Below are 23,235 nucleotides of genomic sequence, written 5' to 3'. Positions count from 1 at the left end.
ACCACGCTGGATTACAACCCTACCACATCCACGAGTGACACTCAAGGGGCGCACTTGGTGAACACCAAAGCCCCACTGAAGTAAATCCTGCTCCATAGGAGTGTCTCCAGCACAGCAGCTCTTTGGCTGTAGTTGCAGCTGGTCCTCACACACATTGGCCTGGGGGTCAATTCCTCCCAGTGACACCAACAGCAACCAAGGCTCAACTATAATAGGACAGTGCACACAGCCCACACAGGGGAGCACCTAGAAGGCCCAGCTCAGGTGACTGGGGAGGCTGAGCCACTGGACCCTACAGGACACTACTACACAAAGCCACTCTACCAATTCCAGGAGACATGGCAGCTCTACCTAACACATAGAAACAAACACCTGGAAGCAGCCAAAATGCAGAGGCAAAGAAACATGTCACAAAGGAAAATACAGAAGAAATCTCTAGAAGAGGAACTAAATGAAATAGAACCAAGCAAGCTACTAGATACAGAGTTCAGAATTTTGTTTATAAGGATGCTCAACTATATTAGTAAGAATATTATGAAAATAACTGAGAAAATCAATGACATAATAAAGCACCAATTTGAAATGAAGGCTACAGGAACTGAAATGAAGAATAATTTACAGGGAATCAACAGCAGAGTAGAGGACGCTGAGAATCAAATCAGCAATTTGCAACATGAGGAAACAAAAGCACTCAACCAGAAGAGGAAAAAGAAAAAAGAATCCAGAAATATGAAGATAGTATAAGGAGCCTCTGGGACAACTTCAAGAGGCCCAACATTCATATTATTCGGGTGCCAGAAGGGGAAGAAAGGAACCAAGAAATTGAAAACCTATTTGAAAAAATAATTACAGAAAACTTCCCCTACCTGGGGAAAGAAATAGACTTACAAGTCCTGGAAACACAGAGAGTCCCAAACAAGAGGAACCCAAAGAGGCCCACAGCAAGACACATCATAATTAAAATGCCAAAGGTTAAAGACAAAGAGAATCTTAAAAGCATCAAGAGAAAAGCAATTAGTTACCTACAAGGGAGTACCCATACGACTGGTAGCTGATTTCTCAACAGAAACTTTGCAGGCCAGAAGGGAGTGGCAAGAAATATTCAAAGTGATGAAAAACATGGAACTATAACCAAGATTGCTCTACCCAGCAAAGCTATCATTTAGAATTGAAGGTCAGATAAAGAGCTTCTCAGACAAGGAAAAGCTAAAGGAGTTCATCACCACCAGACCAGCACTACAGGAAATGTTGAAGGGTCTTCTTTAACAAGAAGCTAATGAACAAAAAGAATCTGACAAACTATATAGATCCAGAGACATTGACTCATGCAACAGATGATCATATTTCAGAGGGAAGAGGGAAGAGGGGTGGAGGGTGGGAAGAGATTAACCAAAGAAGTTATATACATATTTGCATAACCCACGGACACAGTCAATAATGGGGTGAAGGCTGGGGGAGGGGGTGGGAGCAAGGTGGAAGAGGTCAATTGGGGGCACAAAATGGGACATCTGTAATACTTTCAACAATAAAGATAAATTAAAAAATAATAATGACTTATATATATTATATTATATCTCTCTGTGTGTGTGTGTGTGTGTGTGTGTGTGTGTGTATGACTTTCACATCAGCCTGGGCAGATACAGACAAAAAATAAAATTAAAATAAAAATTCCAGCATAGCCAGCCTTCTCAAATCTCCAGAAATAGCTCTGTTCTGGGTCAAAAAAAAAAAAAAAAAAAAAAGAGAGTTAAAAAAACAAAAAAGGAAAGAGAAACTACATTAACAAGGTGAACATTAACAAAAAGAAGTGATCAGCTCATTGGATTATCCCAAGAGCTCACATATATATATATATGAAATCAGTTAAACTCAACAAAGATGTACTGGCTACCAGCAAGATAAAATACAGGGGTGGGCAAAAGTAGGTTTACAGTTGTAAGTACACAAAACAGAAACAGAGTTTATTCTTCTATTATTATTTATTTATTTATTATTGTATTATTATTAACACCCCTGTACATAAAATATTTGGAGACAGAACTTTGTAAATTTGCCAAGTAGAAAAGATTGTATATTCTTTAAGAATAATGCCATTGGTTAACCTGTCTCAGTGTCTGAATTGAGATAGAGAGAGGCCTATTTATCCCTATGGAAAGGAGAGTAGCCAGCCCACTTGCCCAGGTAAAGAAAAGAATGGAGCCCAATGTATACTGAATATACATTATATTAAACATCAGTCGAAGCATTATATTTTAATTCTTAAAGTCTGTGTTAATATGTTTAGCATTTATGCCAGTGCAGTTCTTTTTATTTTCCTGACATTTTATAACTTATAACTGAATGTGTACAATGACTGTATTTCTGGGAAAGCAATGGGTAAATTGAATCACATTTTCACTTATATTTCTACCATCATGTAAGTGATGCTTGATCTTGATTTCCAGAAGATTTTAGTTGGAAGTGACTCCACACATGTCATTTTTGGTTCCTTATCAAATTGCTTCTAACCATGAATTTTATTATTAAAAAACAAATTATTTATACCCATCACTTTATATTGCAATTAATCAGTAGCATTACCATCAGCACTTCAAACCATGCCAAAGGAAAAAACGAACATTCCTTGTAAAGGAAACTATATTTCCTCAATATCGTACAAATTTCAATAAAAGCATCTTTGGATTATTTTTTCTCTGTAAAATACAATCTAAGTAGCAGTAGTATTCAAATTGGCCTCTTTTGTTCAGATAGTTGTGCCCTAAGCCCTTCCTATATAGAAATTTTACCAAAAGCAGAGCAATTTTAATTGTCAGTAATATCATAAATTTGTTTGGAAATACCATACAGTTTCCATGTTCAGTTTTCTAAAGTAGTGTTTGAATTTCTTTATGAATTTTCATCTACCCTAAAGCTACGTAGTTGCCTTCTGCATAGCAGCAGGCTGGAAAAATTCTGTTCTGATTCTAGGTCTCTCATTTCTGTGACTGGATCCCTTGGAAAATATAGTATCCAAATGTCAGATAAATGAAGAGTTTCCTCTTCTGCTTTGGCACAATGAGTAACTCCTGAAAAAGCATGTCAAGAAAGCCCCAGTGTTTTAAGAACTGCAATGTTTTGTGCTCTCTTTGAGCAGAGTCCGTGTTTTGAGGAGTCACATGGCTCCTCAGTAGCTGAGACTCTACCCTGAAGTCAGGACTGTTTCTCCAGACAATGCTTTCTGTCTGCCAAGGACCATTCTCTACCTCACTTCTACCTGCCTGAGATGCCTTATACCACCCTGAGTGACTAATATCTAACCTCTACTCAGGGTACTCTGTTTCCTTCCCTTCTAATTTTATATATATATATTTTTTAATTTGTAGGAAGCCATATAAAACTACAGAAAAGATGCCTATTTTTTTCTGCATTCAAGAGAGTTTGGTAAACTGTCACATATGTCCCACATATCTCTCAGCTTTTTCTCAGGGATCTTTCCAGCTGAGAAGACAGTTGACTTAGAGACGAAGACATCTCAACAATTTAGTTTATTTCCTTTCTCTTTCCTTCTTAGGGCAGTGGGAATGGCATTTGATTTCATTTTCTTCCAGTCAACGAGTCAACACATATTCCTTGAATAATTATTATATGTCTGGAGCAAATATAGGCTCTGGGAATAAAACAGTGAACGAAAGAGACCAAGTCTCTGCTTTCATAAATTTTAGAGTCTCAAAGCAAGGAGATTAAACCAGTTTAATTATTTCTCCTCACCTCTGAACAGTGACCTCTTCCCTCCTAGATCCCCAGTTCTAGTCAAGGAGGCCAGAAGGAAATACAGGACACAGATGTTCCTTCATGTAATTATGGTGCCTATGTCTGTAGGTATGTTTCTCATATCAAAACATTTGTCCAGACACCCTTAAAATAATTCTAAGTCACTTCTGTTTTCTGTAACTATATGTAAATCATATTGAAAATATCAGGTCATGATCTTCCCCACTCCAATTCATTCATGTCAATGAGGAAATTTTATAAAATGCATCAAAATATATATAATGACACAAAAATACAAAGCTAAATATCTGCAGTAAAGAAATGCAAATTAATTTAACCACCATATTATTTTCCTAGCAGAAATTTTAGCTAACATGAAATTTTATGAGGTATTACAACACCCATAAAGTATGGAAAATAAGTAAATGAATTCCTAAACCATGTGGCATAAATTTGATGTTACCTTTAAACATGAAAAAGAAGACTGTGATATATATATCCATCAGGATCTTGGATTTGACTAACTGGTGATCACTAATGCCTCATTGAGATGCAATTGAAAATTAATATATCTGGCAGTAAAAATATACCATAAAAGAAAGTTCACCCATGATATTTTTATAGGCTTGCCAAGTCTCTTGAATTCAGAATGTGGGACAGATGGTCACATGGTGAATTGTTCTCACTCACTAATTCTTTCTGCTGCTTCACTGATTTTGATCTTCAGATGACTTGAGTCTCATTCAGAAAGTGTGGCAAATGAAAGATTCTCAATTGATTTCACAAAAGGTAAAAAATCTTAATATATCAATGACACAAAGTTATATAAATTTTATAGGCCTAAGTCAAATCAAATCCTTCCTAAATTTCTAAATCCTTCACTGGCAAATTTTGAGTTTATATTTAAGAGCAAAAATGATTTTTCTGAGAGAAAAATATGCTCAAATTCTTATTTTTACTATTCTTTTCATTTATTCAGTTATTTATTGAGTTCATATTCAATAACACTATTAATTGTTATTTATTCAGTTATCTATTTAGTCATACTTGAAGTGTATTATCCTGCTCAGGCTACCATATGAAATACCACAAACTGGGTGGCTTCAACAATGGACAGTATTTTTGACAGTTCTGAAGAGCAGAAGTCTCAGATCAAGTTTCTGACAGGTTCGGTTTCTGGCGAGAGCTCTGTGCCTGCCTTGCAGATGGCCTCCTTCCTGTTGAATTCTCACATGGCCTTTCCTCTGTGGTGTGTGAAGAGAAAAAAAAAAAAATCTGTGTCTATTCCTCTTATAAGGACATCACTTCTACTGGATTAGAGTTACAACCTTATGATCTCATTTAACCTCTGTTACTTCCTTATAGACCCTATATTCAAATACAGCCACATTATGGGTTAGGGCTTCCACATATGAACCCTAGGGTACTACAATTCTGTCCATAACACTAGGATACCCATTTTTCATCATTACAAAATGCATATTACTTTTTACATTTCATAAGAGAACATAAGATTTCCATCCCTCTCATTGCAAAAGATCATTTAAAGTTAGATATCATGCCTGTTGAGTAACAAAAGAATTATTGGTCCTGAGCTGGCATAATTTTGATCCCAGTGACAAACATAGGGATCACCTATACAAGGTTCAAAGCCAAGTGGTCAGTATTGCGGCTATAAAACAAAAAAAACATGTTTTCTCATGTGGCCTAAGAAATTAAACTACTCTTTATCATCAATCTTAAATTTAAATGCTGTTTACACTGCATCCTTCATACCTAATACCAACAAATAAAGTATTTCATAGCGTAAATTTTATTGTGCAAATGACAGCTTTAAGACAATTACTTTTGAGGGTTGCATTAGTTAAATACCAATGATCTGTTGTTCTTGGCCGCAGCCGATTGGATGAGGGTTGTGATTTGATCTAAAGACAAGCCAAATGGAGGGTTAGTTGGGTTAGTCAGGAGCTCATGAAGGGGCCATTAACAGATCTTCAAACTCACATGCATTATGGTCATAAATGAAACCAATTCTTTCTCTTAGAAATTTGAGCAGGACTTTCTGAACAAGTCTGCCAGTTAGCATGGGCACCCGAAGATGAAGACACAGAGAAGCAGTGAGTGGGGTGTGTGGATGGTGGGCGGGAGGAGGGGAGAGGAGAGCTCTGTCAGTGCAGAACCCTGAAACAGGATTTCAGAAATGTTTCCTAGAGAGGTGAGCAATAAAGAATTTAATCTTGCCCAAAGAGAGGTCAACCATTTCCTTCTGCTCCTGCAAGGTAATCACTAAACCTTTGGAACCTTGTAAAAGTGTCTTTGTTTACCTGGAAGCCTTGGGCCATCCTGGATAGCCTAACAGTGTGGTTTAGGGTGGTGAGCCTTCATTCACAAGGTATCTGCTAGACTTCCAGAGTAGGCAGAGGCTGAGGTCAGCCACATGGTCAGTCAACCCTGTCTACACGATGAGACCCTGATAAAAACTCTGAACTAAAGGCTCAGGTGAACTTTCCTGGTTAGCAGTACTCCATATACATTGTCACACTTTGTTTCTGGGAGAGTCACCACTATCCAGGGAAAAGACAACTGGACCCTCCATGTTGGAACTTTTCTGCACACCCATCAGGCATCTTGAACAAAGTCTGGTTACATGTAGTTTTGGTTATTCCTTCAAAACAATGCTGCATAACCTTTTCCAGGTGCCTCTGAAGCCCAGCCACACTGATACCTCCCTTCCATGTTTCGACAGATGTCCCTACAGTGAACTCTCCCTCTAAGGGAGTATGTGAGAGCATAACAAACCTAGTACTGTAGTCAAAGAAGTAGTGTTTATTTTAGATATTTTCTTTTCTTTAATTCGCTCTTGCAAATATGCTACAGTGAAATGTAAGTATTTCTAGGAGAGATTTGTTATGGTCTAGACCACTGCTAAGGTAATATGAGATGACAAAAAGCCCGATAAAGATAGTTGTAAAATAACAATAAAAAATTTGCTGTAGAAATTTTTGTTTTTTTATGGTTAGAGGAAGGCTGTTCTTAGGCAGCTGGTAAGCTTTATGAGAGGAAAAATGGCTTTGGGGGTATCCTTGTGTTTACCTTGTTGCTACTGTGGTGCTTACCAGTGCTTCGGGCACTTCTTTTACATGGATGCTGTCATGAAAAAAATGTCTGTCCTCTGACTCATTTCCTTGGGACCCTGTTCCTTGCTTTCCAAGGACATAAATTGCTAATAGGATAAATGTGTTCTGAGTTATTTAGTGTTGTTGGCTTAATACATAACCACTCAGAGATAACATTTATATTTTTGGCAAGATCTTTTATAATGTGTATCTACAAATCAAAGCCTTTAGGTAGGACTTCAGGTAGACCAGTCGTAGGAGTCTTTGCCTGCAGTGGCTTTGGAAAAGCATTCAGAGATCTGTGTTCTGTTCTGCCACTGGTGAAATGTGCTTCAAACAAAAAATTTAATCTTCTTCTGTTTTTTTATCTGTAAAAGGAGAACACTGGTCCTACCATCTTATACACAGGGAGACCCTACAAATGACTAACATTATCTCTATGGAGGGTAACTATATACCCAGGTTTTCAAGAGACAGTGACAAATTATTCCTATTGGTCCAGCATAATTATTAATTAATCATTAAGCATGCCCCTTTCACACTCAAAATCAGCCCAGTTTGGATGATAGCCAAGCATATTTTGTGCCAAGTGTCTAGTTTATAGGAAACTCATCGCTGTTGTCCTAATGATCCGCTAGCAGTGAGCATAGGTAAGACTTACAGCTCAAGGATCTGTAGCTAAACCTCACCTTGGATAAAAAGCCAGACTCTCCTGTGCCTCATGTAGGATATATCTTTTTTAAAATTGTTTCAATGACTGAGCCATTTTCCCCAAAAGGTTTTAACATAAAAGTTCTATGTCAAAAAATAATTAGAGATTATTTTTTAGAAAACCAATATTATATTTTTCTTCCATCCTTTATTCTTTTCTACCCACATCCTTCACCCCTGCCAACAGTGTAAATCAAAAGGGAGCAAAAGTTATCTAACTCTAATTATCTAGGTTTACATTTTCCTCAATTCATTGAAATCCTCCCTTTCTGAAAATCCCTTCCATTCAGGAGACTCCAGTGAGCGTATTCATGCTTCAAACAAATCTGCTTTTGTTAATCATCAAAAGGTATTTTCTTTAATAAGTGAAGCTCTGCAGGCCCTGCAGCTGTGTTGTTTATTTTATAGCAAGCACAAAGACAAATTATTTTTTTTAAATACTATAATTAGATTAGTGTTCTCTTTACTGAAGCATCTGTAGAAAAATGAGAGTGTGTTTTTTTTGAATGAACAGTCACATTTATTTTTATTAAATCTGAACCCATCCTCTGAGATAGCTGAATTTAATTTTATGTTCTAATACAACATGTAATATTCTAACTTTTTTTAAGATAAAGCCATGGTCCCCCGTAAAAGGAGGTTGGACTAAATTGAATCTTCTGATTCCGATTTCATGAACTGAATTAAAATCTCCCTTGGGCGCAGGATTGCGTTTGTGTTGAAGAATGACTACATTAAGGTATGTATTTGCATACATAAACAAATATATCTGGATGGTTATCTACGACCTGTCATTGACATAGAGAATATCATAGAATATAATAACATTACACCTTTGTTATGACTCTCTAGGTCTTTACTCAAAAGTTTTGAAGGTGCTGTTTATAAATCAAAAGGCTTCCAAAATAGAAACATTTTTAAAGTTTTGGAGACTGATTCATCAACATCGCATCCATGAAATGGTTCCTTAGAACTTTCTAGATTTTATTGCGATAAAATCACCCAGGGAATAAGTCATCACCTCTGGACCAGCCACCTTCCCTTTTTGCTTTAACACAGCCAGTAAGAAAACTATTTTCCTTTCTCTGTGTCATTTTAATCTTAGTCAGTGAAAGCAATTTAGTGTTAGTGTTATATTTTTAGCTATAACAACAAAACCACAAACTTTGTAGGTTAAAACAACAACGTATTATTACATTTCATAGTCTGTGGGTTGACTGGGTTCAGCAAGGTGGTCTTGGTTGATGCTTCTCAAGTAATTACAGAAAAACTGTGGGTAGGGCTGGAGTTATGTGAAGTCCCAACTGGACTAGACACCCAGATGGACTTACCACATGCAGTTGACTTTGCAGCTGAGATGTTCTAACAGCAGGAACCTGGCCATTCCCTCGCTCTCTTTCTCTCGTCTTCCTTTTCTACACCACCTGTTCCCATGACCACTGTTGACATCCTCACAGCACCTTCTCAGAACCATTGGACTTTTACATGGCAACTGGCTTCTGCCAGAGCAAGTTCCAAAAGCCCAAGGCAACAGCTCCCCCGCTGCCTTTTATTCCCTAACCTTGGAAGTCACAGAGCGTGACGTTGCTTTCTATTTGCTGGGCAGGACTGTTTCGGATCCAGTGCCAGAGGGGACTCCTGAGACAACCTAAGCACCAGAAGACAGTTTCACTGAGCTGCCTTGGGGTCTGGTGGGGGTGGGTGGCTGTGGAGGAGAAGGGGGTGAGGATAGGGCAGTGCATTTGCAGACAAGCAACCACAAAGAAACAAAAAATTACATGACTTTAAAATGAATTTAGTAATAACAAAGAATAAATGTCATCCACTTCTCAAGCTTATACATTTGGCCAAAAGTTTCTCTTGGATTCTTAATAAGTATACATTTATCATCTTAAGCCATTTTGTTATTTATTTTTTAATTTTATGTAATTGTTTCTTTTTTAAGTATAGTACTATAATCATTGCCTGTTATGTTCTTTATAATATATATTCTTATTCTAACAACATGAGTTAAACAGGCAATTATGGGCTGGCCTAAGGCTGTAGCAGAGCCTCTGACAGAATTATTAGTCAACTTTCAGGACATAATTAATTTGAGTCATGAAGAATTCTCAGTCAAACATCCAAGCAGTAATACAACTTGTTGCAAAAACAATAATAGTAATGATTTTTGAGAAAATATCTTTATGATTATGTTAAGGTCTAACAAAAGGGACATATTAAATTCTCAGTGATAGCAGTAGGTTCTAGTATTTAACCCTAATTTTTAGCTATAATTGATAATGTCCATGAAAAGGAAATAGATGTTAAATGATTTTCAGACCATATTTTGCAAAAAAGAATACCTTATTTCTATTCACTACATAATTTCTTATTCATTCTCTACAACCTCTCTTCGTATTTATAAGAATAGAGACCTAAGGAAATATACAATTTTTATTATACTTTCCCAAGAATACACTAAAAGTCTTCTTGCTAAAGTTTAGTGAAAAAGTGTAGATTCTACTGAGTGAAAGTTATTATTTTCAGAAAAAGAAGGTGAAAGCCTTAGTAAACTACACAAATTATTCAGTAATGTTTTTCAAAGTAGCTTTATTTTTGTTTTTTACTCTTCTAAAGCATTTTCTTCCTATTTAAATCGATATATTTAAAATGCATGCAATCAACACATCATTGTAACTTTCTCCCAAAACTGAGTTGTAAACACTGAAAAATTCCGTTTAAATAAAAGGTGAGAAAAAATTCTAAAGCAACCTGAAAGCAATACAAAAATGTTAAAATTTTTATTTTTCCACAACTACATTGATCACAAAATTATTCTAATCAAGATACATTGTTTTAAAATGGATTTTATACACAAGAGAAAGTTTACCTAAGGTACTCTTTGGAATTCAGAAATGGAAAATTGGAAACCTCTTAGATATGGGCCATCGGTTTAAAAATAGACTATGTGTGAAACACTAGAGATACAGATAAATAAAAAGAGGCAGAAGTTAAGCAGAATAAAACCTTTAATATATTTTAAAAAGAAAGAGAAAGGGGAAAGAAAAAGCTAGAATTATAATTCAAAGTGGAAAAAAGGTAGAGGCAACCATAGAGAGTGTTTTAATGAATTGAGTGTGGTAGAAATATTTTCTTTTCAGTCAAAAATATATTTTAAGAAATTCTAATAGAAGGGGAAAAAAGAAAATTCTTACAAACCGACGTAACATTCAGAAAAAGTGTTGCAGATAAATGAAATCACAAATTGTAGGCCAAGTTTAACTTTAAAATAAATCAGTGTTCTAGATTAGATCTACCCAGCAAGGTTGAAAATTATTCTTTTGTTTTTTAGTGTGTTCTACAACTACATTCCAATATCTACAACTGGCATTTTCAGTATTATTATACATAATTCAGAAAGGATGAGAGCCCTTTATTCTGGTTCAAGTGGAGAAGTTATGTTGAAAGCCGTACCTCCCAGGTAGCGAATACTGAAAAGTGTGTCTTTTATCCAGCTGCTTTGAGTTGAGCCTAACCTTATTTGTGGCTCAGTCAATTCTTTTGTTAAGAGACAGGCCCATCTCTGCTGGTGGACTTGCTGCTGTTTTCTTAGCCCACAGTCCAAAGCTCTGCCTCAGGGCCTCCTTGAAATGTGTCTTTTTCCAATTGTTCCACAGACAAATCAGGATGCAAGAGCTGCCTAAGGTTCCAGATTTTATCCTGTCTCTTCTCAGCTCCTCACTGTAGGGTATTTTTACTCTGTACTGTGAGCATTGATTTAAAGTGGTGGCGAGTCCTCAATCTTCTCAGCTGTGATCTTGTCTTACTCATGGGTAATTCTGAATAAACTACTCAGAAAATTACGTCCATTCTGATATTCTCCTTATCTTTCCAAGAAAGTTGAGAATCCCTGCAGGAAATATGCAATAATTATTTTGGGAGAAAGAAAAATGTATTTTTTCCTTATAGCTCTCCCTTGAGCTGGAGACAAGCTAAGTCTTGCCTCTGTCCAATTAATTATGCTTCAATAAAAATACTAATCTAGTATTTTAAAGAACTATAAAATAATAATCTAGTCTCTTTCATTAAACTATGAAATAATTTTCTAATTAACTAAGCTCCTGGCTGATACAATGCCTCACAAATAATAAATATTAAATAAATTTTGAATAATCTTTGCACAAAATATAAAATAATTATTTTGGAGAAAGAAAAATATTTTTTTTTCCTTTTAGTTATCCCCCAGCTGGATACCAACTGAGTATTGTCTCTTTCCAACTAATTATGCTTCAATGAAATAACTATAAAATAATAATCTAGTCTATTTCATAAGATAATAAAATAATTGTTTACTTAACTTAGCTCCTGGCTGATACAATACTTTACAAATAGTAAGCACTAAATAAACGTTGAATAAATAATTATCTTTAACTTTAAATAATGCAGTCTCATACTTTTTTGAAAAATACTGATTGCTGCCTGTATGTGACAAACAGAGAGGTGACTATATACAGTTGCTGCTATTATGGGGCTTGCAATCTGATGTTGAAATCATTATAGTTTTAGTTTGAATTTTTGTATTACTACTAAGATATTTTTTCTGCATTATTTCTTTTGTGAATTAACTGTTCATGGATTTTACTAATTTTTCTGTTGAAATTTTTTGCATGCTTTTCTAAATATCCAGTGAGAACTCTTTTTACATTATTAGCTGTTTGCCATATTTATTGCATATAGACTTGTACAATACTTTAACACTTGGGTTGACATACCAGCTAGCCATACCATCCTGGGAAAGTTAATTATGCTAAATCTCAACTGAGATTAAAATAAAACCTACCTCAAAAGATTGTTGTGATAAATAAATTGGATTATTCATATAAACCTTTAAGTATAAGATCTTAAATAGTAAGTACTCAGTACATAAATATTAGTTTTATTATTAATATAAGTATGGTATTTTTTGTTCAGATAGTTCCTTGTCATACAAAGATCAATTAAAAATTAATCCATTTTTCTGATTATAAGTCATATAAATGTTCTCAGTTCATAGCTGCCTTAGTATCTAAGTAATTTTTCAGGGTACCCCTAGATCAAAAGAAATACCTACTACTGTTTGTTAAGTTATTAGGTCTGAACAATTTAGGAAGTATTTATGTCCTACTAACAACTTAGCTTTTTGGGGGAAAAATCACATAGATTAGAAATACTTTTTACTTTATTCTTATACAATTGCAATTACTTATGTGTGTGCTTACTGTGTACTGAACAGCTTCTCAAAATCTCAAAATCAGATTGAGCACTGCCACCTTCACCTCCTGACACACATTGAATTGTATTTGCTTCTATCGCAGCAGTTATTGTGGTAAAGATAGGATGTCAATGAAACAAATGTACCTTGATCTAATGAGGAGACTGTACCTGCACTGTGTAGCTTGTGTCAGATCTAACAGATGTCGAATTTTGCTATATTTCCCTTGAAAATTTAAAATATTCTATGTCCCATGGTGTCCCTCTGAGTTGAGCCTATGAAGGGCACTGGTGATTTGCTACAAAATTTGGGAACCAGGGGTTATATGTTTTTACATTAGCTTTTATTTTCATATATATATATATATATATATATATATATATTTATATGAAATATTATTATTTTCATATATATATATGTATATCAACCTCACTGCTCCCACACATATTTTAGAAAATCTTCTATAAATTCTTACTGGTATACACAAATTCAACTTTTTCTATTTCAAAGGTAAGGGTTATTTCCATCTCTTCTCTCAAAATAGAAAAAGGAGACAAAGTACGTGGCAGATGGAATTATATAAGCATATAAGAAGGAAAGTACAGGCTTTAAATAAATGAGAAAAGGTCACTGACTAGGTGAGATATTTGTGTGAATCAGACATGGCACTGTAACATTTTCAAAGCAAGTACAATAGATAGATCCAAATACAAAAGTCAGAAAAATAACTTATGACTAGGACTAAAATAAATCTTAGAGTGCATGCAAAAGTCTACTGAGGAAAATGAACACTCTGTTCTTTGTGAACCAACATTTATCAGTAATCCTCTGCGCTGGCACTCTGTGTTGAGTACCAAATGCAATATCACAGCACATTCTTTGGGTCCAGAGTCCCCTTTGCACACTTTACTTCGCTATAGGCAGTGACGGAGCAGAGGGAGGCCAGGGCAGGGCCACTCTGCAGGCTGGGGCAGTGCCGCCCTTGGGACAGGTCCTAAGCGAAGTCCAAACAGGAGCCGCGTTTAAGGCAAAGGAAAAGGCCGATGCTGCAACACAGAGCAAGGGGATGGATCAGGCAACTTGAGTCAAAGGAAGCATACAGGCACCGTGATGAGCACATCAAGTCCATAATTCTTTATGAACTTAATTTTTTAGGTAGTAAGAAAGAAATGGAATGGCAGCCCAGAGAATCTTTACGTCCAGGAACTAGCTCCATGACCTGAGGCTGTTCCCTTGAACTCTGTGGCATTCAATCTCTGGGTGACTGAGGCCACTGACACTGTCCTGCGAGGTAGTTTTCAGCAATTTTTAAAGGAGAGTAGAACACCATAGGTAGAAAAGGTATAATATAGTCCTATTTTCCTGTGTTTAGGTATTTATAGAAGCCTATTTTTTAATGAAGAATTTTGAAATCCAGATTATTCCAAAAGTGTTAGTGCAGTTTTACACTTTAACAGCTTCAGAAGTTTAATACAACAAATTTATTTTAAAAACAGCATTGAAAGTTCAATTAGGTATCATTATATTTTTGGAATTTGGAATTTTGAATACTATATTTTTCACTTAAAATTTTTCCTTTAACGTTTGCTGTTCTCACTTAGAGAAACTAAAACCAAAAGTTAATATCAAAAATTTCACTAAAATTATAAAAACCTGGTAAGTGCTGATTAAATGTAAATAATGGTGCTTTCAAGGGAACTTTGATATGTTTTAACATTATATGTCTCAACTTACTAAAGCTGCACCTGTGCTAAGACTTGTGGGACAAGGTGTTCATAATCTAGGCAGCTTTTTATGTTCTACTGATGGAGTCAAAACTTTGCAGCCTTTCTCAAGATACATCTTAATATATTTGTAACATCTTTTGCAACATCTATGGAACATGCTCTCAGCTTTTGTGAATTCTGAAGATGTAGTTTTTGTAAGTGGCTTAAACTAAGTCGGGCTGATGGTGAAAGACTAAAACTGGTACAGATGAAAGTTAGGAGAGCGAGCTGGGGCCTGAGGGTCAGAGGTCGTTCGTGTGAGATGTAAAGAGCAAGGAGTGAGGCTGATCGGCACAGGGGGCCTGGCCAAGTAGGTCAGGCAAAATCACTATAAACAAAAGACGGGAAGGTAATACAGAGGAACTGGACAGTCCCCATGTCAGAAAAAAGTGGTTTTGAAGGAAATGTACTTTCCCTCTAATGTGATTTATATTTTTAAATAAATTTCTTTACACATGTTCTCAGAAGAAAGAACAAATTCTTTTTCACTTCATAGTGACACTTGAAGTGTTGAATGAATATCTGAAAACAAATAAGGCTGCAATGTCCAATGTCCTATGGAAAAGACAACCCTTCTCCAATTTTTGACATTTATATATTTATTTATACACATAAAATATAAGATACATATATCATACATTATTATTTACTAGAAGTTAACTTTTACAGGGTTTAAAGTGTATATGAATATAATTTAAACCATGTCATATACAATTAACTAAAACAATTATACAATGTCTGAGGCCCAAAGCTAATAGGTTATAAACAATTGTATAGTGTTATCAGGAATCTTATATTAAAATAAACAATTAAATGTCAAGAAAAAGATTATTTTTCTTCTCTGAAATATTTTACCTAAGCCTTTAATGATACATTTCTTGGAGGCTTATGATTTATTTTATTTGAAACACATTTACATATTTTTCCTTTACAGATAAAACTACATTCTTTAAATCTCAACATGCATATGGGGATTTTAGAGAATGTGTTGGTTTCAGAAGATGAGATTACTTTAAATTCTCCTATAGAATAAAAAATATACTATGCACAAGGCAGCCCAAACTTTTGATAAATGACCGTACTAAATACAGTTTGACTGTCACTTCCATGTCCTGTTCTCCATCACATATCTGATATTGACATTTCCAGGGCAAATTCTCTGGCTCAATATACTCAGGGGTTTTTTGTGTTTTTTTTAAGGGAAAAATGACACATTACTGATTCTGTTTTGATGGGTAGCATTTACAATCAACAACCTGAAGATTTCTAGGTATATCCCACCACAATGGACACATGCATCAATTAGTAAGGTGCTGAAGCAAAGTAAATTATTGAGAAGTAGATTGTTATTCTCATTTTTTAAATAAGTCAGCCATAAAATATTTATGAAGGATCATTTCATGCCTAGAACTCTGCTAGGTACTACGGGGAAAAGAAACTTCCAGGACATAAGGTCTCTAGTGACTAGGAACTTAGGATCTTGGCAACAAAAGTACCACCCACTTATTTTCAAGCCAGTCAGGTCTGATGTGGTTACTATGACTGAAACTATGTGAATTTAGATGTTGTTTGATTCCATCTAAAGCAAGAAATGACAGCAAAAAAACTTACAAAAGTTAGCTTCTGGGCAGGATTGCATGTGAAAAAGGGGATAAATTTAGAGTTTTATCTTTAATTCTTAATACAATTATTAGAGGGAATGACTCCCAAATACTTAGTGTTTCACTACAAAAATAGTCTGACATTTTTCCTTTTTATATATATACATTTTTAAATTATATGATACATATTTATGTTAAACATATAAAAAGTACAGATTAACAAGAGGAAAGTTATCTAGAGATTATTATTTTAAAAGTTTCACTAATATTTTATGTGTTATGGAGCTATCCACCATATTGACCAATGTCACCCCAATAAACTCAATTTAAAAAATAAAATAAAATATGACTAATACCTATGTATATTAATTTCTTATGGTTGTCATAACAAAGTAACACAGGTTTGGTGGCTTATACAACAGGCATTTATTTTCTCACAATTTTCAGGCTAGAAACCTCCGATCTAGGTGCTGCCTGTTTGGTTTCTTCGAGGCCTCTCTCCTTGGCTTGCACAAAGGCTTCTTCTCTCTGTCTTCACAGGGCCTTCTCTTAGTGCTTCTGTGTGTCTAATCTCCTCTTACAAAAACACCAGTCTAACACTATGCTGTACACCTGGAACTAATATAAAAAAAATATTGAACGTAAACTGTAATTGAAAAATAAAAAAATTTTTAAAAAGAAAAAAAAATCACAAAATGGAAAAAGAAAAAACCCACCACCAGTCATATTGGAATTGAACCCCCTCATGTGGCCTCATTTTATACCTTAATTGCCCCTTTAAAGACCTTATCTCCAAGTATGGTTGCATTTTGAGGCGTTGGGGGTTAAGACTTCAACATATAAATTTGGGGAAATATAATTTAAATCATAAAAACATGTATATAAATTGATAGATGATAGATAGATGATAGATGATAGATAGATAATAGATGATAGCTGATAGGTGATAGAAGTAAAATTATACATATATATCCTCCTCTTACTTTATATGATTTTTTATGTATTAATTTATCTTTATTTTTGAAAATATTGCAAATGTCCCCCCATTGACCCCCTCCTCCCTGCATCCCGCCCCCCAGGCCTTCAGCACACTATCATCTGCGTCCCTGGGTTACACATACATGCCTATAAGTTCTTAGGTTAATTGCCCCCACCCACCTGCCCCCGCCGTCCCTCCCAGACCCCTCAGTCTGTTCCGTGCTCCCGTGTCCCTGGACCTGTCCTGTCCCTCGTCCTCTGAACCCTGCCAGCCCTGCCGTCCCCGAATGTGATTAAAACTCATTATTTTCTTCAGTTAACCGTTAAGCGGAACATAAGTCATTTCAGTTGCTCCTGGGGAATAACCCCGGTCGCTTTCTTCGCATCATCTGCCCCTTGGTGACAACTGGAGGTTTTGCCCCGCGTCTGACTTGTCCTCGGAGCAGGCCCGGTGCCCACCTGAGGCCCAGCAGGGCCGCGGGCTGGCGAGATGGGCAGGGGCGCCGAGGGCCAGGCACCGGCCTTTCCCTGGGGGGCCTCTGCGCCTGGACACCCGAATGCTCAGCCCTAACACTTTCATTCGCCTTGGTGACACGCTGGGAGGCAGGGGTCGACAGGCCGTGGTTTCCGGTTAATGTGGCAAATAAAGCAAAGTTGTAAATGTTTTATTGCCAGTTCCCTTTTCCTGCCCTGCTCATTTTCCTGACACCCTCCACTGATCGTTTAGATGCAGATTTGTTTCTTGGAGACACGGAAAAAATGGCCTAAGAATGATATCATAGATACTAGGTAAGTCTCTGAGTTGGTGGTTTCTCAGAAATAAAAGGAAAATTCTAGATTTCCTCAGGGAGACGGGCGCTTCGGTTCCCAGGCTGCTCTTGTTTGTCCCTGTTCCACGCTGGGCTGCCTCGCTGTTCTGTGTGATCGCCTTAAGTGTTCCGGGCTGCCGACACCCTATGCCTTCTGAAAGTCTTTTTTGCTAAACTATTTTTCACAGATTCCGAATGTGATGCATTATACAGCACATTAAACAAAGTACAAGATTGGGGGGTAAAACAGAAAAGAGAGAGTGAATGCAAGATGATTCCTTTGCTTTTGAAAAATTTAATTTTTCTTAGCAAACGATCCAATTACCTTTTCAAAATCACCAGTGCTCTCAGTACCGTCATTGCCATGCTCCACATTTGTCGCAGCTCAGCGCTGCAGGGTGTCTCAAAATCTCTGTATGTTTCTGGCCAAGGTCTTTGAAGTAGTAAAATCTCCCTTAGAAAAAGGGGCGGGTTTTGAAAAAGCACATAAACGTTTTCTAGAAGGATAATTGACTCTGTCTGTCATTCCCTTACTCTTTACTTTTTGTTCTCTCTCTCATTCTCCTTCAGAATACATATCAATTCAAATTTCAGTTTCTTACCTTTAGGTCCGCATAGAGTCACCAACAGATAGACGTGGAATGCGGAGTGTCCTCCTGACCATAATGGCAATGTAGGCGCTTATTTCTGCTCAAGATGAGGAAAGCTCTCTTCAAACGCCTGCTAAATGTGTCTTTCATTCAACAGAGGTAATTAGTGTCAGTTACATAAGATGAGCAACTATTTGCTTCAAAGATATTATATTGGCTTAATTGCATTTGAATGCTGAACACTGTAAAGGATTAAGTTCCCTGAGAATGGAATATTTTCCTCCTACATGGTGAAAGGATAGCTCATGAAACTAGGGTCAGAGAAATTTACAATCAGGTTGGAAATGACAGATATTTTCTGATTGTTGATATGAACCATACGTATGTATCTTCCAAACGTCCAAAATTCCATATCCCTTTAATCAAATTGGATCTTTAATCATATCAGCTCCATAAGTAAAAGAAACACACAGTTAATTGCTCAGCCCAAAGTGGGTCTTGGTGAACAAAATGACAACAATACATCTCACACTCACAAAATCATCAAACAAAACTGTGAAGCTGCTCTCTCTGGACTTTTGGGTGGAGTCATTACATTGCTACAGTGTTTGGGTTTTAATTAAAACACAGATCTAGTAAATCATCCTTAGTAAGAGTGGCACTGTTTCATGAGACTAAAATAAATTGCCAAGTAATAAGCAACTAAAGCAAAAATAAGAAAAAAACCCACAATTATTTTTGCTTTAATTTTCAGCCTGACAAATAAATAGGCCCAAATGGAAGCAACCGATGTCTAGAACTTGGTAGTACAAATTCATTACCCCCTAAAACTGCTTCCCTTTTGGATGAGGAAGGTCTATCTCTGACTCTAAATGAAGTGACAGCAAGATACCAAGTTTAAAATTCTCAAACTGTCAAGGGCTGTTTTACTAATTATCCAGATTCCAAGGCAATCGTACAACCGCAATCATTCACCTCACGCCTGGAAACATAAGTCTTATTCTTTTGATGAATATTTATAAGACAGCATAAAGCAGTCTACTTTCTTTTCCCTTCAGGCAAGACAATTTCGAGTTCATCAATATGTATTACCAAGGACTTTTATAAAAGGCACTTCAAAGGAAATTCATCAGGCATTCCTTTTGTCTTGATTTCTGTTAGACGGATACTTCCTTTTGACAAGTATCAATAAATTATCCTCTGATGGCTAGAAACTTGATGTCTTACTCAGAAACTTCCTCACACAGCAAAATCTGGGCTTTGAGTTTCGAGCAGAATTATTAACGTCCCGCATATAATTTAAGGACAGACGGAAGATATGCAAATTAAAAATAATAAAACAAACATCTATATAGTCCCCCTACAGCACACAGGATCGAGCTGTCCCAGGGTTGAGCATTTTCTTGCTGTATACCATTTGCAGCTTTTCGATTTGCCATGCCAGCCTATTTAGAATTCCCTCACAGGTTTAAAAAAGAACTTGCAAGCCTCAGTTTATGGATAAGTGGAAGAACCACGCCAAATAAAACCAAATCAGTGTAGATATGGAAAGTAGAGAATGACAGGCTGTCTCTCTCCATAAGGGGGATTAGTTTTCTCTTTTGAATTACACTGGCTGGGCTCATCTGTAAGAGGAAGGTGAACAAATGCGATCATCTAAAATAAGAATGAAAAGTATTATTGTTCTATTTAAAGAGCTTTGTAAAAGGATATAAACATTCTTTTATTTGCATTCTTTCTAAAAAAAACTTTGTTTTATTATTATGGGCAAAATGTATTTGAAATACAGAAACACAACTGATATCTATTTCTATAAATAAGCACATAAAATAACATGTTGACTAAAGAGTCTACAGTATTTTATGGCTTTACTCTTTACAAAGTTATTGTGCTAATTATAAAAATATTTTCACATCCTAAGAAATTATTTTGTTGTTATCTAGTACAATATAAAATAAAGTATGATGTCTATTTTAAGCTCAGTTTTTAAAGGGTGGCGTGTGGGCTTGAATATATGCTTTGCAAACCAATTGTAATATTAATCAAACAGCCATTTTTTTACAAGCTCATATGCACTACCAAAACATATCTTATTTGTGAAAACATAATTCACAATGAATAAGTAATTTGGGATGTAGAGTCTATTTATAAAAATAAAAGGAAGAAAATGGAGAAAATAATTACAAGCAGGACACTGGCCATGCTCTCTGAGTCCCTAAGAACTGTGACAGATTACTCAGTGGCTTTAGAAATGTCATTTAATACAACAGTATTTATTTGAAAATAGGTTACTTTTAATATTATTTGTTAAGAATGATAATTATGATGATGTAAGTCTGAGCTGTATTTTCCAGCTTTGCAACCCAAATATCCAACGAAAAGTGATGCTATGTTCTCGACATAATGGCTGTTAATTGTAACGTGTAAAAAATTAGAGAGGGGCGTACAAGTCAACTATTTCTGATTGTATTCCTTATATCCCCCTAGATGTTCATTTCAAATAAAATCCGCCCCCAGCTCTGTTTTAGTTATCCATTGTTATATAACAAATAACTGGAACATGTAATGACTTAAAACAATAAACATTTATTTTCTCATTATATTTTATGGGTTGGAGAAATAGGTGCAGATTAGCTGGGTGATTCTGGCTTGGGATCTCTCATCAAGTTGGAGTGATGGTGTCAACCAGGACTGCAGTCATTTGAAGGCTTGACCAAGCCTGGAAAACCTGCTTCCAAGGTCACTCACATGGGTATATTGTCAGGCAGCCTCGGTTCCTCACAGACTGCTGCCCAGGGACCTCAGTTTTCCACCTCACGGTCCTTTCCATGGGGCTGCTTGAGTGTCCTCATAACACGGCAGCTGACTTTTCCCAGACTGAAGCAAGAGAGAGACCTCTTCTTGGAAGCCACCCACTGTCACTTCCACTATATTTTACTCATTAGAATAGAAGCAAATCATGAAATCCAATCCACTGTTAAAGGGAGAGGAATTAGGCTCCACCTTTAAAAGGAATATCAAAGCTGTGTGGACATAGTTTAAAAACTCCTCAAGTGTGGTCTTAGTATGGGAATCTCATAAGTGCAGGTCATGATGGTGTCCACATGTCATGAAAATACATAACAAGTTCAAACTATGCCCAAAAGGAATATTTGGATTGAGTCCCCGTAATTAGTCATAACAATATTTGAAAAATGTAAAAGAACAATTAAATATTACATGCACTTGATATGGGATGATTGTGTTATATAATAATTTATTTTCATTTATTTACTCATGTGTTAGTTTAAAAAATGTATGTATAAGAGTAAGCATAGCAATGCTCCTGTATTTTTAATCAGTCTGAATAGAAAAAAATGTGAAATCCCTGTACCCTCCAGGAAGACAGAACAAGAACTCATGAAAGTTTTGAGAGAGGAAGCATCTAAATAATCTGTTTTAAAAGTTTTGGTTGGTGTCATGCATACACAATACTAAAAGAAGAATAAAGATGGAAGACCAATTAACAGGTAGTGAAATAATTTATATAACAGACAGCAAGAATTAAAACTTATGGTGCTACTCATGAAAAAGATAAAAAGGAAATGGGTTTAAGAAATATAATGGAAAAAGACAGCACAATTATCCCTTATTTAAGGAAGATTTTCACTCTATTTCATTTTTCAGATTGGTGCTTAAGAAGAATTTAGATATTCATTTCACAGCTAGAGCACCTTCTTTTGCAATAATGAAGGGAAAGCAGCCTTAATGCCAAATCTACACTTGAGCATTCAGTTGACTCCTGGCTTCTGGGGAAAATGCATAAGGAACAATGCTCACGGAAGCCAGAGAGCATGAAAAATAAGAGAAAGTGATAAACTATTATAATTAGAGAATTTATATCCTTTGTCATCTTATGTAGTTAGAATAAAATGTACTTTTTGGACAAAATTTTCCGGAGGAATGGATGATACCTATCTGTTAGCCAGAGCTTTCGTTGGTGGTGCTATGGTAGTAGCCATATCGTTATATATTTTCCAACACATAGTAGCCTCCCCTTATCCTCAGAGAATAAATTCTAAGAGCCCTCATGGATGCCTGAAACCACAGATAACATCAAACTCTGTTTTTTCTTATACATACATACCTTTTCACTTAAAAAAAGCTAAAAGAAGCACTATGCGGCTTCTGTTTGGCATATCCTAATAGCCAGCATCGCTACACTTGTGCTAAGGATCTATTGTTAAGTAAAATATGGGTTACTTGAACATAAGCACTGTGATAACAGTCAACCTGATAACCAAGATGGCTGGTAAGTGACTAACATTTGAGCAGTATATACAGTGTGGATGTGCTAGACAAGAGGATGGCTCACATTCCAGGCAGAGTCGAACAGGACTGCATGAGGCTTCATCACATTGCTCAGAGCAGCATGCAATTTAAAACTCACAAATTTCTTATTTCTGGAATTTTCTTTTTAATATTATTGGACCACAGTTGACCTCCGGTAACAAACCTCGGAAAGCAAAACCACAGATAAGGGGGGACTACTATATTCTCTGATACATTTTGGAATAAATTGAATGACAAGATGGAAATATGTGTATAGGGTAATACACATATTTGTGCAGAAGAAACGCTTTGGGGCTTGACACACAGATTCCCATCTTGGCTCTATCACTACCTCCAAGATTTGTAATCT

This window comes from Miniopterus natalensis, chromosome 5 (genome assembly GCF_054644295.1).
Source record: "Miniopterus natalensis isolate mMinNat1 chromosome 5, mMinNat1.hap1, whole genome shotgun sequence".
Classification (NCBI taxonomy): domain Eukaryota; kingdom Metazoa; phylum Chordata; class Mammalia; order Chiroptera; family Miniopteridae; genus Miniopterus; species Miniopterus natalensis.
This window is presented reverse-complemented; position numbering follows the sequence as displayed.